The sequence below is a fragment of the Notolepis coatsorum genome (genome assembly GCF_963971535.1).
Source record: "Notolepis coatsorum genome assembly, chromosome: 1".
Classification (NCBI taxonomy): domain Eukaryota; kingdom Metazoa; phylum Chordata; class Actinopteri; order Aulopiformes; family Paralepididae; genus Notolepis; species Notolepis coatsorum.
Window position 1 is genome coordinate 251,055,811 of NC_140165.1, and position 17,035 is coordinate 251,072,845.

At 44.0% G+C, this 17,035-nt stretch overlaps 1 long non-coding RNA gene across 1 annotated transcript; it reads left to right on the forward strand.

Annotated features, from left to right (window-relative positions):
• The first annotated feature begins 5,796 nt into the window (after positions 1-5,796).
• On the forward strand, positions 5,797-6,516 carry LOC311229337. Its single transcript, XR_014619745.1, has 3 exons — positions 5,797-5,916; positions 6,036-6,248; positions 6,354-6,516. It is a non-coding gene; the product is annotated as an uncharacterized lncRNA (long non-coding RNA).
• The last annotated feature ends 10,519 nt before the right edge of the window (positions 6,517-17,035 follow it).

Sequence of the window (17,035 nt, forward strand, 5' to 3'; positions counted from 1 at the left end):
CCTAACACATTTGATTCAGCGTTCTATAATACAATCACGAAGAATATGTTGGAACTTAATGGATACGCTCTCATTGTGGGTGGCGATTTTAATGCGTGCTGGGATGCGGAGATGGATAGGTCCGGGCCCTCTGAAACGAGCGACCAAAAACGGGCCTCTAAGGCCCTCAGGATGTGGGCCCAGGACACGGGGCTCTCAGACCTTTGGCGCTTATCCAACCCCACCCTCAAAGATTACTCTCACCTGTCAGCCAGACACAAAAGCTTCTCTCGAATTGACTATGCATTCGCGGCCCCTAATATGTTTGATAGTTTTGATGTCTCATTGGTTCCCTTGGCTCTCTCAGACCACAAGGGGATTTTCCTTACGGCAACCTTTGGCAGGCTCTCCGCAAGAGCTCCCAGATGGCGTTTTAATTCGACCTTGCTAAAGAACGATGACTTCTGTTCTGAGTTCAGGAGTAAACTAGCTGAATTTTTGCAGATCAACGTTGGCACAGTAGAAGACCCTAGGGTCCTGTGGAACGCATTGAAAGGATTTATCAGGGGTCATGTCACACTATTTGCCTCCAATTTGCGAAAATCCCGGTCAAAAAAGCTAGAAGGACTGGAATCATTATATGCGGACCTATACGCATCCTTGCAAACTAACTATAGTGAACGACTAAACACACAACGTAAGATAGTCAAAAAAGAAATAAACTCCATACTTAAACAACAGTCTGAGTTCTTGATACATAGGACAAGACAAAATTACTACTTTCACGGCTCCAGACCTAGCCATCTATTGGCAATGAAAATACGCTCAAATGATAATTTCTCGGATATCCCCTCGATCAGGACGAGCCAGGGTGCAGTCACTACTGATTTGAAAAAGATCAATGACACTTTTAAAGAGTTTTACTCACAGTTATATAGCTCAGAGGGTAATCTTGATGACTCTAAATTTGAATCGTTCATTGGCGGGCTTGAGATACCCCACATTTCTGAGGAAGAGGCCAAGGAACTGGGGAGACCGATTACTCTCGTGGAATTGAGGGAGACGATTGTTGAAATGCAGAGGGGTAAGGCACCAGGCTGGGATGGTATTCCACCCGAAGTGTATTTAGCTTTCTGGGACCAACTGGGTCCATTGATGCTCGATATGATCAATTACGCTATCGAACAAGGGGAGTTCTCAAGAGATGTCAATATGGCGTTGATTTCTTTACTTCTCAAGAAGGACAAAGATCCCAATGATTGTGGTAGCTATAGACCCTTGAGTCTTCTCGGGGCCGATTTAAAAGTGTTTGCCAAGGTGCTGGCCCGTCGCCTGCAGAGATTTATGTCTGTATTGGTACACTGCGATCAAACTGGTTTTATCCCGGGGCGTCTGGCTGCAGATAATCTTAGGAGGCTGTTGCATGTAATCGATAACAGTAAAGACAATACAACTCCATCCACAGTTCTGTCTTTGGATGCCATGAAGGCGTTTGACAGACTTGAGTGGTCATACCTGTGGAAGGTACTTGAGGTCATGGGTCTCGGGAAGAGTTTTATTCATATGATTAAAGTCCTGTATGCCTCGCCGTCTGCGATGATACTGACAGGCAAAAACTGTTCCACACTCTTTCCAGTCTCCAGATCTTCTAGACAGGGTTGTCCTCTGAGCCCAGGACTGTTCGCGCTTTCCCTCGAACCTTTGGCCCAATTTATTAGGCAATCGGAGGACATCGTCCCCATAATGGTCAATAATACTCCACACAAAATTGCTCTCTATGCGGATGACCTGCTGATTTTCATGGACGACCCCTCCCGGTCGGCCACAAAATTATTGAGGATAATCGACGACTTTGGTAAATTGTCAGGCTTTAAGATTAACTGGAACAAATCAGCCTGCCTACCTCTTAATGAGCTGGCCAAGGCGGTACGACTACCAGCTGATATCCCCATAGTAGAACATTTTAAATACTTGGGCATAGAGATATTCCCCACGCTGAACCAAACTACTAAGTACAACTTCACGGGTACTTATGATAAAATACGCCAGGATCTAGACAGGTGGTCGTCCCTTCCTAACTCCTTACAAGCCCGGGCTTCCATAATCAAAATGAACATCCTGCCTAGGATACATTTTATTAGCTCATTGCTCCCCCTGCCCCCTCCAATAGACCACTGGCGCAAGGTACAATCGATGGTATCTAAATTTATCTGGAATAACAAACGCCCGAGAATCAAAAGGGCTACTACTCAACGTAGAAAACAAGATGGGGGCCTCGCAATCCCTGATTTTAAACTTTATTTCTGGTCCTTTTCACTGAGACCTCTGATGTGCTGGCTAGACCCTGTAGAGGCTGTATCGTGGTGCTCCTTAGAAGCGGCGGCGGTATCTCCGCTAAGATTGCAGGATGTAGTGTACTCCACTGTCTCTATTTCGAAATGCCGGCTGAGGTATGGACCGATCATAACTCACGTGATCCAAACGTGGCGTAATGTACAGAGGTCGTGTGGGGTTAAATGCCCATGGCACCTGGACTCTCCAATTTTTAATAACCAGCAATTACTTGTAGGACACAAGCCGGTTAATATTCCTCAATGGCAAAGGAGGGGAGTGCATACTCTGGAGGATATTTATGATAAGAACGGCCTCCGTGCGTTTCAGGACTTAAGAGAATTTTATGATCTTCCCGGCGAGTCCTTCTTTCTTTACCTTCAACTAAGGTCAGCACTGAGGGCGCATGGCGTACCGTGGGCTCAAGCTTTGCACCCACACCCCTTCCTCAGGCTCATAGTGGACAGGACGACATCCAGAGGGTTTGTCTCAGACTTTTATACGCTCTTAATTCAATCCACGTATAAAAATGTATCATTGGATACAATCTGGCGTGTGGATATCCCGGAGTTGGACCCCGAGTTTGACTGGGATGATGTTTGGGCAAATGTGGCATTATCTTCCCGCAACCCCAATCACCAGCAAATTAATTTTAATTATATTCATAGGACCTATCTTACACCTAGGAAGCTATTTGCTATGGGACTGATAACCGACTCTCGGTGCACTTTGTGCTCTAAAAAGGCCACTGGCACTTATATGCATATGTGACTCGCCGTGACCAAACCCGATTTGATCCGCAAAGGGGGAGGTGCTCTGAAATGAACTTAATGTCTTGCTGTCCAGAAAATCCCAAAAATCGAAATCTTGATTTTTTTTACATATTTGAATTGTCATTAATCTGTTCCATTATTTGCCCTTAGTTGCAAACTTAAATACAACTTGTAAATGAGGTAATTATTGCTATAATAGTTCCACAAATTTTCTTTCAATTGAGGATAAAAAACTACACGAGCGGGCGGGCAGGCCGGCCAGGGGGCAAGTACATGTACTTAATAGGTGTTAACACACAGACGTCATTATTTAGCTCTCCTTTCTCAGAGAGAGAATAACACACTATTAATACACTATCTTAATGTTATAAGTTATAAGCAACGTAACGCAGTGTCTAAAAAAAAGAGGCCTTCACCCGTTATAAAACGCATGTTTTAACTTAATTAAAAACCATTAAAACACAGTTAGAATTTTATGAGCGAACGAATTTCGTTAGGGTGCATTTTTTCCAACCTAATGGGTAAATACATCTAAATAACACTGTTGAAAGCTTGGCTGTGTCGACGTTACAAATGTTACAATCGCGCGATGCTGCTGCTGCTGCTGCTGCTTGGTGCTTGGTGCTTGGTGTGCAGCGCGAGGCAGGGGAGACGAGGCGCATTAACCCTTTCACTGCCACACTACAGAAGCGCATAACGCTTCGCCTCAAAGCCGTTTCTGGCCGAATTAGTCATGGAATCTTTATTTTTTTTTTTTTATTCTTATTCAGAGGTATTTCGTCGCGATTTCATAATTTGTAATGTGGCAGCGAAATGTGTAGAAATATGGTAAAAAAAACGATTTATCCGTTTTTTTATCCGTCACTACCACACTACAGAAGGTTAACCTTTCACTACCACACTACAGAAGGTTAACCTAGTTGTTGTGTCTTTCACTACCACACTACATGTATTTACATCTAAATGCTTATTGGTCAGGCGGTGACGTCATTAAGTTGATGTCATTGATGGATGAGTATTAAACAGAGAGCAGGGCAGTGCATGTTTGCCAGTCACCATGGAACCCACAGCGAGGGCAGTTGCCGAGGCATTAAACCGGTTTGCTCACTTCGGAGCACACTGTGTTGAAGATGAACGCGCTTTAGGAACATTCATCACGGATTTCTTTGTGCAGAAGAAAAATCCAAAAAGAAACTCAGATTCTGGTTCAGAAGAAGAAGACAATGGTGACGAGTTAGAGGCAGATGATGGTGATGGTGGTGATGGTGACAACACTAACGGATTTGAAGACGAGGCAGAGCCAGATGATGGTGATGGTGGTGATGGTGACAACACTAACGGATTTGAAGACGAGGCAGAGCCAGATGATGGTGACAACACACCTAACGGATTTGGAGACAAGGTAGAACACGTAATGTGCTTTGTGGAAGTTGAATCTGACGAGAGCCACGAACGCGAAATGGAAAGACTTTTGCGATTTACTTGTAAATGCGTCCAGGGTGATAAAGAAAATGACATTCTTAATCGGCGGTCATGTATCACAAAATTGGACCGTGATGAAGTTTACACAAGGCGTTTTGAGATAGCGGCTCTCGAAGAGGATCATAAAGACTTGATTATTATGGCGCAGCTCCAGGCTTTTGGTCGAAAGTCAGAATGGACTATCGGAAATAAATCGATTTCCAAAAAAAGACAACGTGCTTACACAAACTATTTCTTCAGGGCGATACAAATCTGCCGTGAAGCTTTCCTCTTCATCCACGGGTAAGTTATTATTATTGTCTATTTAAAACTAATATAGTACATCATGCCTATTTTTTTTTTAAATGATAATAAAATCTTGAAACTTGATTAGTCTTGTTTATTATCAGGGTCCCCCATTTTATTAAAACTAATTATAGTACATTATAGTAGAGTATAGTAGCATAGTATAGTATAAAGTATAGCAGATAGTATAGACCAAAGACACTATTTGTGTCTTTTGATTTGTCCCACAATTACAATAACTATCTCTCTCTGTCTCCACAATCATGTAGACTGGGTGTGGTACAGACAGGTACCGGTACTTGTGATGATGATGATGATTGATGATGATGATCTAACTATCTCTGTCTCTGTCTCCACAATCATGTAGACTGGGTGTGGTACAGACAGGTACCGGTACTTGTGATGATGATGATTGATGATGATGATGATCTAACTATCTCTGTCTCTGTCTCCACAATCATGTAGACTGGGTGTGGTACAGACAGGTACCGGTACTTGTGATGATGATGATCTAACTATCTCTCTCTCTGTCTCCCCCCCCCCTCTTCTCTCCCAAGAATAGGTAAGGATCGCTTGATTGCAATAAGCAAACACATGTCAGAAAATGGCATGTGTCTTCGCACAAAGAAGCGATCGCCACGCAACAACAAGCATTGCATAAAATATGAAGATATCGAAAAAGTAGTTCAATTTGTGTTGAATTATGCAGAAGATCATGCTGTTCACCTCCCTGGACGCCAGGCACACCAAAAGAACTTTACCGGTCAGCTGTTACCATCTTTCGTCACGAAGGCATCTGTGTGGCGTTTATATACCAAGGCAATGCCAGTTGGTAGGTGTAAGCAAATCTTTGTCAAAGAAATAGGTCAAATAGGTCTTTGTCAAATAAAAACAAAGCTTGAAAATGAATGACATTGTGCTAACATGTGTTCTTATTAATCTTTCAGACCAGCGAGCAGTGGGCCTGTCCACATTTAAGTCCCTCTGGAGGCAATTACTGAGTCATATCACAGCAATCAAACCAATGTCTGATCTTTGCTGGGTGTGTCAGAAGAACAATTATCTGGTTAGTGAACATCACAGTGTTATGAACTTTGAACTGCAACTTCTGTATGAAAAGTGTTATACAAATACAGTTTATTATTATTAATATTAATCATCATTTACTTAACTTTTTTTTTTCAGATTTTCAAAAGTGCCAATCTGCCAGAGGCTGAGAAGTCTGCAAAGCTGAAGCAGCAGGAACAACATCTGGAGCATGTAACCTCCGAGCGGGCTGCCTACAACGCCATGCTTAAAGCCGCCAAGGAGATCGGTGATGGTCTTTCTCTGGGTGGTCATGTGCCACCGGCAAGCAAGCCCTTGACAATGCATTACAGTTTCGACTACGCTCAAAAGGTGACTACATACCAAGCCCTCTTTCACAACATCATGTTATAATTGTTATAACTACTGCATTGCTCCCTTTTTTTTCTTTCTAAAATCCTTATTCATTTATTGCAGGTGCACTACCCATCAGACCCCCTTCAGCCAGGGCCCATGTACTTCTTGGCTCCACGCAAGTGCAGCATATTCGGTGTTTGCTGTGAGGCGATTCCACGGCAAGTCAACTATTTGGTGGATGAGGGGATGGAGTCCAGCAAAGGTAGCAACGCCGTCATAAGCTACCTGCACCACTTCTTCAAAGACCATGGTCTTGGGGAGACAGATGTTGACCTTCACTGTGACAACTGCAGTGGCCAAAACAAGAACAAGTACATGTTGTGGTACTTAGCGTGGCGAGCGCTACATGGTCTTCACCATCGTGTCAATCTCCACCTGCTGATTGTAGGCCACACAAAGTTTTCCCCGGACTGTTTCTTTGGGCTTCTCAAGCAGCGTTTCAGAAAGACCAAGGTGAACACTCTTGATGAGATTGCAGCAGTCGTAAGGGACAGCTCAGTGGCTGGAATCAACATACCACAGCTAGTGGGAAAGGAAGATGGCACTGTAATCGTGCAGTCCTACAACTGGCAGGAACATCTGGGGCCTTACTTCAAGCCACTGCCACAGATCAAGCAGTACCAGCACTTTAGGTGGGTGTGGTCACTGTGTGTTGTGTATTTACTGTAATTAATTATTCACACTTTAGTGCAAAGAATGTCATTGGCAAATGATACAAATGCATTGATATTGTTATGTGCCCTGTACTAACGTTTCACTTTATTATTGCAGCTTTGATTCCAAGGAACCTGGTGTGGTTGTGGCAAAGATGTCTATTGATGGCGCTGAAACCAGATTCCAGCTGCTCCGTGACGTCCGTGTCCTGCCGCCTATAGATGGACTTCCTGTGCTGCCACCACCGGGACTGGACTCTGCAAGACAACACTATCTGTTCCACAAGATCAGAGAGTTCTGTGATGAGGAAGCCCAGGACATAACATGCCCAGCACCACCAGCCAAAATATCCAGCGGCGGTTCAAAAAGACCACGGTGATCATCTGGAGAGGCCATCAGAACATTGAACATTGACTTTAGCATGTCTATTTTTATCTCGTGTTATTTTAAATGCTAATAAAATCTTGAAACTTGATTTTGTCTCTTGTTTATTATCAGGGTCCCTTTCACTACCACACTACAGAAGGTTAACCTTTCACTACCACACTACAGAAGGTTAACCCTTTCACTACCACACCACAGAAGGTTAACCTTTCACTACCACACTACAGAAGGTTAACCTTTCACTACCACACTACAGAAGGTTAACCTTTCACTACCACACTACAGAAGGTTAACCCTTTCACTACCACACCACAGAAGGTTAACCTTTCACTACCACACCACAGAAGGTTAACCTTTCACTACCACACTACAGAAGGTTAACCTTTCACTACCACACTACAGAAGGTTAACCTTTCACTACCACACTACAGAAGGTTAACCTTTCACTACCACACTACAGAAGGTTAACCTTTCACTACCACACTACAGAAGGTTAACCCTTTCACTACCACACCACAGAAGGTTAACCTTTCACTACCACACTACAGAAGGTTAACCTTTCACTACCACACTACAGAAGGTTAACCTTTCACTACCACACTACAGAAGGTTAACCCTTTCACTACCACACCACAGAAGGTTAACCTTTCACTACCACACTACAGAAGGTTAACCTTTCACTACCACACTACAGAAGGTTAACCTTTCACTACCACACTACAGAAGGTTAACCTTTCACTACCACACTACAGAAGGTTAACCCTTTCACTACCACACTACAGAAGGTTAACCTTTCACTACCACACTACAGAAGGTTAACCTAGTTGTTGTGTCTTTCACTACCACTCTACATGTATTTACATCTAAATGCTTCTGGAGAGGCCATCAGAACATTGAACATTGACTTTAGCATGTCTATTTTTATCTCGTGTTATTTTAAATGCTAATAAAATCTTGAAACTTGATTTGTTTCTTGTTTATTATCAGGGTCCCTTTCACTACCACTACCAGTCACCAGACTCATTGTAATAACAAAGAGCCTCAGACTGGAAAGCTGCCAGGTGTTAATTGCCCTAGAGAGAGGGGGGCCATGGATTACAATGACTTCTGGGTAGTGTTGTAGTTGTTTCACTATTGTCACCGAATAGCCTGCTCGTCTCTTGAAGGCTATTATCTCTGAATACGTTTTGTGATAATCACCATGAATCATAGGAAGTAGCTTGCAAAGTATCCCACCAAAATGTTCAAGTGATGGCTTATTTTGAAGGTATGAATCTGTACTTTCATAATATGTAAAAAAAAAAAAATTAAGATCCCTCAACATGACCCTGAAGTCCATACCTGGTCACATATGTATTGGGATTGCCCACCAGTGGCCCGCTTCTGGAGGTCAATAACGGACAAACTTTCAGATCTGTGTGGCTTAACTATCCCATTCACAGCTGTTACGCTACTCCTGAACGATATAACGACACTACCCGCGTCCGTACCACGGAAAAGGGTTGTCCTAGCGGGCGTCACAGCAGCGAAGAAGCTTATAGCAATGAGATGGAAGGAGCCTGAGAAGCTTACAATGATTAACTGGTCCCTAACTCTATTGGATGTGATTTATCTTGAGATATCCACGGCTCGGGTGATTGGGGTAGGGCAGGCTGGCATTGACCTGTGGTTCGCAGCAGCTGAGAAGGTAAAGACCTCCGTGTGCGGCTGAGCGGGGTTGGGGCGCTTGATCGGGGGGGTCCGGCGGTCTCTGGGGAGGGGGAGGAGGAAATGTCTTGTCTGTCTTGGTTTTTGTCTTGTCCTTCTTAACTTTGACTGGGGGGATTTTAGGGGGGGTTGATATTTAGCTATTCTGCGCTATATGTCATTTCACATGCCATCTCCCCAAGGGACTAATATTGGCAGACTGATTGACCTGTCAACCAACTTGGAGGAAGATTTTCTTTCTTCTTACACTTTACCTTCTGCGAGTTTGGCAGTCTTGAACATGTGTAAGGGACCTAGGCTATCTACAGTAAATCTGCGGCAACACTCTCGTAAACAATCTTTTAAGTCACTCCACTTTGTAAAGGTGGGGAAAGGTTGGCATGTTTGAAGACCTTTTGTTATTGAAGTAGCCATCTATATTTGATAGGTTGGACGCTGTTTCTTTTTCTTTTTGTCTTTATAATTTATTATTCTGTATTATTCTGTATTATTATTGGTTGTTATTCTCCTGTGAAGTTATGTTTTTTGTTACTGTGGTTATTGTGTTGTCTTGTTTCATGTGATTAATAATAAAAAAAAAATTGATCAAAAAAAATATATAATTCGTATCAATTAGATATACTATTTGGGCTTGTTTTTATCCGTATTCTGAAAGAGTTGAACTAATTATTTTCGCTAGCAAGATCTCATTTGATTATTCATTCCATTAAGCCTACTGCCAGCAGCACATTTAAAGAAATATAATCTGATTGATTGGGGTAATGAGCGACTTAAAATTAGCCTATATATTATGCATTTAACTTGTCGGCGAGGCTATTGAGCCGTACTGTATTGTACCCATTCTGCAATATGTTAATAAAGTTTTAAATCAATCAATCAATCAATGCCGTTAGAAAATCATGATTTCTGCGATCGACACCTGCTGTCTTTTCAGCTGAGGCGGCCGCGTGCACTTATCCTGAGTATCAAGTCTGGTTCAAATGAACAAGACTGAATCAGGGTTCGAGGAACAGGGAAAGCGTGGATTCAAACATCGGGTTAATTGAATCTGGATAATGGGACTTTTGATCGACTTAGTTGGCCAAAAATGATATTGCGATAACGATATCGATAACAATATCATATCACGCGATATCCATAATTATCGATATTGTTATAAGTATTAAAAAAAAATATATATATATATATGTAGCCTCCTGAATATTCTGCTGAGTATTCAGAAGTGCTGACTAACTTGTTACTTCCCCTGTGTGTATAAAGTGTGATAAACAGTGTTCCTTTTGATGTCTCGCCCGGACTACTGATGATGCGAGGTGCTCTTCTTTCTCCGGCTTCGATATGGATCATTAACATGACATTGAAGCATCTTTCTCCTTGCCTTGAGTTGTCCTATGGTGGGACCGGTTGCGGTCGCCGGCAGGGGGCGGTGGTGGCAGGTGGAGCGGAGGAGAGAGGAGCAGCGAGTGAGAGATGATTACCTGGAGGGCGGAACAGAGGGAAGTCCTCTTCGGCAGTGAACTCGGTCGTGAACGGGCGTGTGCTCTGGACGAGCCCCGTTTGAAGAGTCCCGTTGAAGAGCCCCGTTGGAGAGCAACGGGTGATAGAGAATACTTGCTAGATAACGTGTTATCCTAGAAGTACAAGCGATAGTGAAGTGTGTGAGTAAGCGATACAGAAAGAAGAACCAACGTCCATAGATAACGTGTTATCCCAGAAGTGTGAGCGGTGTATTAGCATGCTGCTAACGGCTATAGTGACTCAAGTATATTACCAGGCGAGCGTCGCTGAAGACCGGTGGTGCATACAGCCACGTTGCGTTAGTAGTACAGACGATAGCAGGAGGGTTCACTAAGACCCACAGTTTAGCTGTGTTTAAGGTAGCCAAACAGTTTAGAGCGCGCCAGCCCAGACAGCAGCCCGCAGTGGACGTCTCATCAACGCAGCAGAGGACACCTCTACCTCCAGCAGAGGTCGCCACAACACAGCACGCTCCTCCAGTTACACCACTGCCCATGCTGTCTACCCCAGCCCGCTGGCTGTGCTCGCGGGATCGCCCGACGCCATCTTGTCACCCGGACGAGGGGTGGTGAGAGTGGATCCGCCATCTTGGTTAAGTACAGCGGTACTCTGTGTGCCCAAAACAGTATCCATTCGAGCGAACGCTAACGACCAGTGTCTAGGGGTACCCCAACCATTATAAGCCGGCTTTAGTGTAGGTTTTATTTGGTAACGTGGGCCCACATGTAAATTATTTCTTTTGTATTGTGATAACTGTGACGTTCTTGAATTCCCATTGAACTCCTTACCATGTGCCTGGGTCTTCCCCTAATCCAAGCAGGGTTTTGTAATAATGTATTGAGCACTAGGTGCCTATGTTGGGAATAGCGTTCCCCTATAATACAAGTGAGAGCACCCGGTGCCTAATGTGAATACATGCCATATGAACCACATAAAGTATAAATTGTAACTTGCTAATTGACCAGGCTTACATAAAGGAGAAGTAAATGGGAGCACGTGTGAGTGTCTATTTCTGATCATATGCTAACCTTGTTGACCGGGTAAATACATATGACTGTTGTATATTTATTTAACCCTTCCACCCCATTCGCAGCATATCATTAAGGGTCTATACAGGTGGTCAAGGAAGGGTACTGCTTTGAGGGAAGCCCAATATCTTTATTGAACTAACAGCCACCGGGTGTGGGAGGGCTAAGGGAGGTACTGGGGGAAGTGAGAGTGTGTGGGGAGTTACTGCTGACCGCCCTGGAAGGCGAGGAAGACCAGAGTACCACCCCCTAGGTTAGTAAATCCTGGGCCCCATCCGCTCCTGCTGCGCGCCCTCCAGAACGACGTTCCGGGTCCAAAGACGGGGGTGCAGATAGATTGAACTCTACTGTATCCTGCTACCAGGTGGCTGTGTATAACTACTCCCATAAACAGGGATAATCCACCCTTCTACATATATATATATTTTTTAACAACAGATGTATGTTTATTTTGCAGCAATTCTTTGTCGTTGCCGCCATCTATAGTGTTACAGCCCCTCACACTCCAGTTCTCAGGCTGCAGCTGGTTTAAAAGCGAAAGTAAACAAGCTTCTCTGCTGGCTGTGGCACCAGGGGAGTTGAACAGTTCTGGCTCTGCTAGTTTCTTTTCTATCTTTTGGCACTTTTTTGGTGGACAAACCACCGCACATGTGCACCGTGACTCGTGACTGGAGACTAGCTCTGCTAGCACACATAGCCTACTTTGTACAGACGGTTTCAAACTGTATTTTACATTAGAAAGCAAACAAAATAAATGGACAAGAGAAAAATAAATCTCAATTTGGTCAGTACTGTCATTTGGACAAGCAAAGCCATTACTTTAAGTTGCAGGCAAGAAAGAGAAGTCTGACCACTGTCTCTGGGTTTAACAAAAAATAATAATAATATCTGATATTTTGTTTTTTTCAATATTTTTTTTCCGATATCGATTACTAAAATATATCGCGATAATTATCGTTATCGTTATATCGCCCAGCCCTAACCACTTGAATGTGTAAACACCATGTCTCATGCCTCACCATATAGTGTGAACAATATGTATATATATATACCATCTTATATATCTTTACATGTTGTTTTCAAAGGCATTTCTTTTTTGTCTCATGAGTGTTTTACAAAGGTGTGAGAGAGAGAGAGAGAGAGAGAGAGAGAGAGAGAGAGAGAGAGAGAGAGAGAGAGAGAGAGAGAGAGAGAGAGACAAACAGACACGATATAGACAGACAAATGATCAACCATATATCCTTTGCTATTTTAAGCTTGTTCTGGAAGAAATTACTGTGAGTGTCAACCTTTAGTAAAGTCCTGTCTTTAGTCATCCTAAATAAATCTTATACAATTGATATCTTAACTTATTAACCTTAGTTGTATAGTGCATAATGAAACGTTTGTCAATCTGTATTGTTCTAGAGAAAGAATGGGCATTCATTCAAGTCAAAGTTAATTTATCGTGGATGATTCCATCATTCCAAGCTGAGAGAGAGAGAGAGAGAGAGAGAGAGAGAGAGAGAGAGAGAGAGAGACACACACACACACACACAGACAGAGAGAGAGAGACACACACACAGACAGAGAGAGAGAGACACACAGACAGAGAGAGAGAGAGAGACCTGGAAAGCGAACAGGCTCTTGGAATGGGTGTCTGGGAGGAAGTGGTCTTTCGATGTTGATTAAACGGCAAGCAACTAATGTCATGAGTGCAAAATTAAAGGACAATAAATCTAATCTAACTGAAATTGTGTAGCACAGACCTTTCTATGGATCAAAACCTCAATATTATTATGGTGTAGTTAATACTTCATGTATCCTTAATCCCTAGGCTAATGAGGCACTAAGATGTTAGTGATGATGATGCTGGATGCAATCCTACCTGGAGGGGAGAGAACAGATTCCCTCCCCCTTCTCTCTGAGTACCCGTCTCCTGGCGCTGACCAAGGTGATGGACCTCGGGGTCTTGGCCAAGCTTGTAGTGACTGCTCTACATGCACCTCCGAGGCATTGGATCAGTTATTCACCGCCGTCTGTCCGTGGTCTTGTCAACTGATTAACAGACTGTTAACAGATTAACAGTCAACGCGGTTTCATTGCTGGGTTAAGTACTTCTATTCTATTCACATAATACGCTTACTTCATATATCTACTCCATTCACATATATGCCTACCACTTGTATCTATTGCTATGTCCGCCTACTACAATCTCATGAGCTGTCTAACGCCTGTCCCGTCTCCCTGTCTTCCTATGACCTGCTGTCCTGGAGTGTTGACCGGAGTGTTGGACGTCCCGTGACGAAGGCCGGGAGATTGCGACCCCCTCTGCGTGCCCCCCTGTCTTCGGAGGTCTCGTAGTGGTGACCGGAGTGCCGGATGTCCCGCGATGATGTCGGGGAGTTCGCGACCCTCTCTGCGCCACCCCCCTTCCCCCTGTCTCCGGCTGTCCCTGAGCAACGACCGGAGTGTTGAATGTCCCCTGACTAAGACGGGGAGGACGTGACCCTCTTGCGCTGCCCCTGTGCTTCAAATAGATCCGCTATCAACTCTATCTTTAATCTTTCAAAATGTTCAATTGCTATCGCTATTAGCTCTATCTTTAATTTTTCAAAATGTACAGTTGCTATTGCATGCACTCATCTGTGTTTCACCACACACATGAGTGCATGCTTACCAACTGTCCGTCTGCAACACTACTATCACCGACATCTAAGAAGGGAGATCCCCCCTTGAACGGCCCTTCTAAGGTTTCTCTCCTCCACATTGCCTGTGGAGCTTTTTTTCCCCCTATTGTTAGGTTTTAGTGAGTTTTTCCTTACCTTCGCGTGGGGTATGTCTGGGAGTGCTTGCATTCTTTCATTTATTTGCATTCATCTAAAAAAAATTTGGACCCTATGGTGTTCTTGTTCTGTTCTTGACTTATTGTTATGTTGTCTTCTTGACTTGTTTAAAGAAGACCTGTACGGCCCATGGGGACATTAACGTGTGTTGTCGGGCCCTATAAATAAATTTGATTTGATTTGATTTTGATTTAGATGGTAGAGGTAAACGGTACTCTATCCCCCCCCCCCCCCTCACAGTGAGCTGTGGTGTTCCACAAGGAAGCATACTAGGACCGCTACTCTTCCTAATTTATGCAAATGACATGTCGTCAGCCTGTGACTGCAACTTGTTCCTGTTTGCGGACGACTGAGCCCTGCTGGTCTCTGACAAGAACAAGTTGCAGGTTGAAAAAACCTTCAGCTCGGAACTAGGCAAAATCTGCATATGGCTCGCTGATAACAAACTATCATTACACATGGGCAAAACAGAGTCCATTATCTTCGGCTCAAATAACAAACTCAGCAAGACCGACGGCTTCTCAGTTACAGTGGGTGACAATATTGTCACAAGGAAAGACGAAATTACCTACCTGGGTTCCATCCTAGAGGCAAATCTTTCCTGTGACAAAATGGCATCCAATGTAATAAAAAAAGTCAACCAACGAACTAGATTCTTGTACCGGATCTCCTCTCTGGTAAACAAGAATACCCTGAAGACTCTGGCAGGAGCACTCATTCAAGGGTACTACGACTATGCGTGCACCTCATGGTACCAAAGCACCTCAAAGGCGCTTAAAACAAAATTACAAACATCACAAAACAAACTGGTCAGACTATTACTTGACCTGAACCCCAGAACCCACCTCCAGGGCCGCCTGGGAGAAATGCGAGGCCCTGTGCGAGATTTAACGCGATTTAACGCCTCGAGAAAAAAAAAAAAAAAAAAAAAAAAGGGTTTTTTTTTTTTTTTTTGCGAGGCCCCCCTTCCCGCGAGGCCCTTTTTCACCACAGACCTAAAATCTAGTTTTGCTTATATGCTTATATATTTCACATTAGACACGTTTGTAGAATGTGTCTGACTTGTTCCTGGGTCTGCAGTGACATACTATTGGTTTCAACGAAGGGAGCTATGGGGCTCTGCAGCAGACATACTATTGGTTTCAACGAAGGGAGCGGAGTGGTTACTTACATCGCCGGCGTGAGTCAGCTGCGTTTGACTATTTCGCGCGTGCAGCTTTTGACTATTATGCTTAGTTATGCCAGCCAACTCGAAGAGGTCGGTCATTATCAGTCGGTCGGTCACCAAGGAACATTGACGAAAGGCGGGACAAATGGCCGGAGCCTTGTCATGATGCAGTCGGGATATAGCCATGATGATGTCGGCTAGTAGCTAGCTTAGCTAAAGGCTAACTAGCGTTAGCTAACCTAGAGACATGCAGCCAAGATGAAGAGGATGGTCGTTTGGCAGATGAACTTCGTCAACTCCACGCGGTTGTCTCCATCCTCTTGGACGTTTGGTGAGTTTTTAACCTATTCTATTAACTCTATTCTATTCCCGCCGTGGACATCGCTCTCTCTCTCTCTCTCTCTCTCTCTCTGGAGCTAAACTGGCCGACTAGCTGTTGTAGTACTACTAGTAGCTAACGGTGTGTGACCTGGTGTCAGCACCTGTATGTAGCCGCATAGCTTGCTTCTGCGTTAGCTAATGGTTAGCGATAGCCTGGTTGAGCTAACTGTTAGCCAGTTAGCTGTTTAGCTACGACGTTAGCTGCCGGCTGCGCTCGGCTGGGAACGTTCGTTTGATGCTATCAGTTAGCCTTGAGTTAGCTGTTAGCTTGTGCTACGACCATTGACATTAGCCGTGAGAATAGCAGGGGGTTATTTTTGTCCCGCCAGCGAGAGGCCTTTCGTCAATGTGGAGACCTGTGTTGCGGCCTTTCGCCCTGCGTTCCTTGGTGCAGGTAAGATTAATGAAAATCATGACATTACCCCACTCTTCCTTCCTTCCCCTCCCGAATGTTTTGTTAATAACGATGTTTTTTTCCAGGCAAAACATATGTTACTTCACAACATTTGGAGATACGACATGTGCTGTGTGTGAATTCATTGTCTTGGTCGTTTGTGTAGCTTGGGTAGCGTTGGGCCGTTGGCCAAAGCTGTGTGTGGCCTGGTGTCAGTAGCCTACCTGGCTAGCCTTTAGCTGTCGGCCATTGGCTCCTTGCTGCTTTGTTTTCTCTGGTATAGACCCTCTTCTCTTTGGATTTAAGTGTTGATCTTTGTCCTTTTGGATCTATGTATATTCATGTTGCCTTTGTGAAGTTATCTTTTCCTTCTGTTTTGTTCTTTCATTAAAAGTTGAATATCCTTTAGGGGGTCATCTTTGCTTATCTCTCTCATACATGCTCTCTCTCTAACACACATGCTCTCTCTCTCTCTCTCTTTCTAACACACACAGTCTGCCTATGGCGGCCTTTCTCGATGGCTAGGCTGTGCTCGCTGAGTCTGTACCTAGTCAAGGATCTTCAGTCACAGTGCTCAGGTATTCTGCCACTGTGTACTCTCTGTTTAGCTGTTTAGGAATGTGAATCACTACCCACTTTCAAAAACACTGTCAAAAAACACCTACGTGAGACTGCAATTCGAA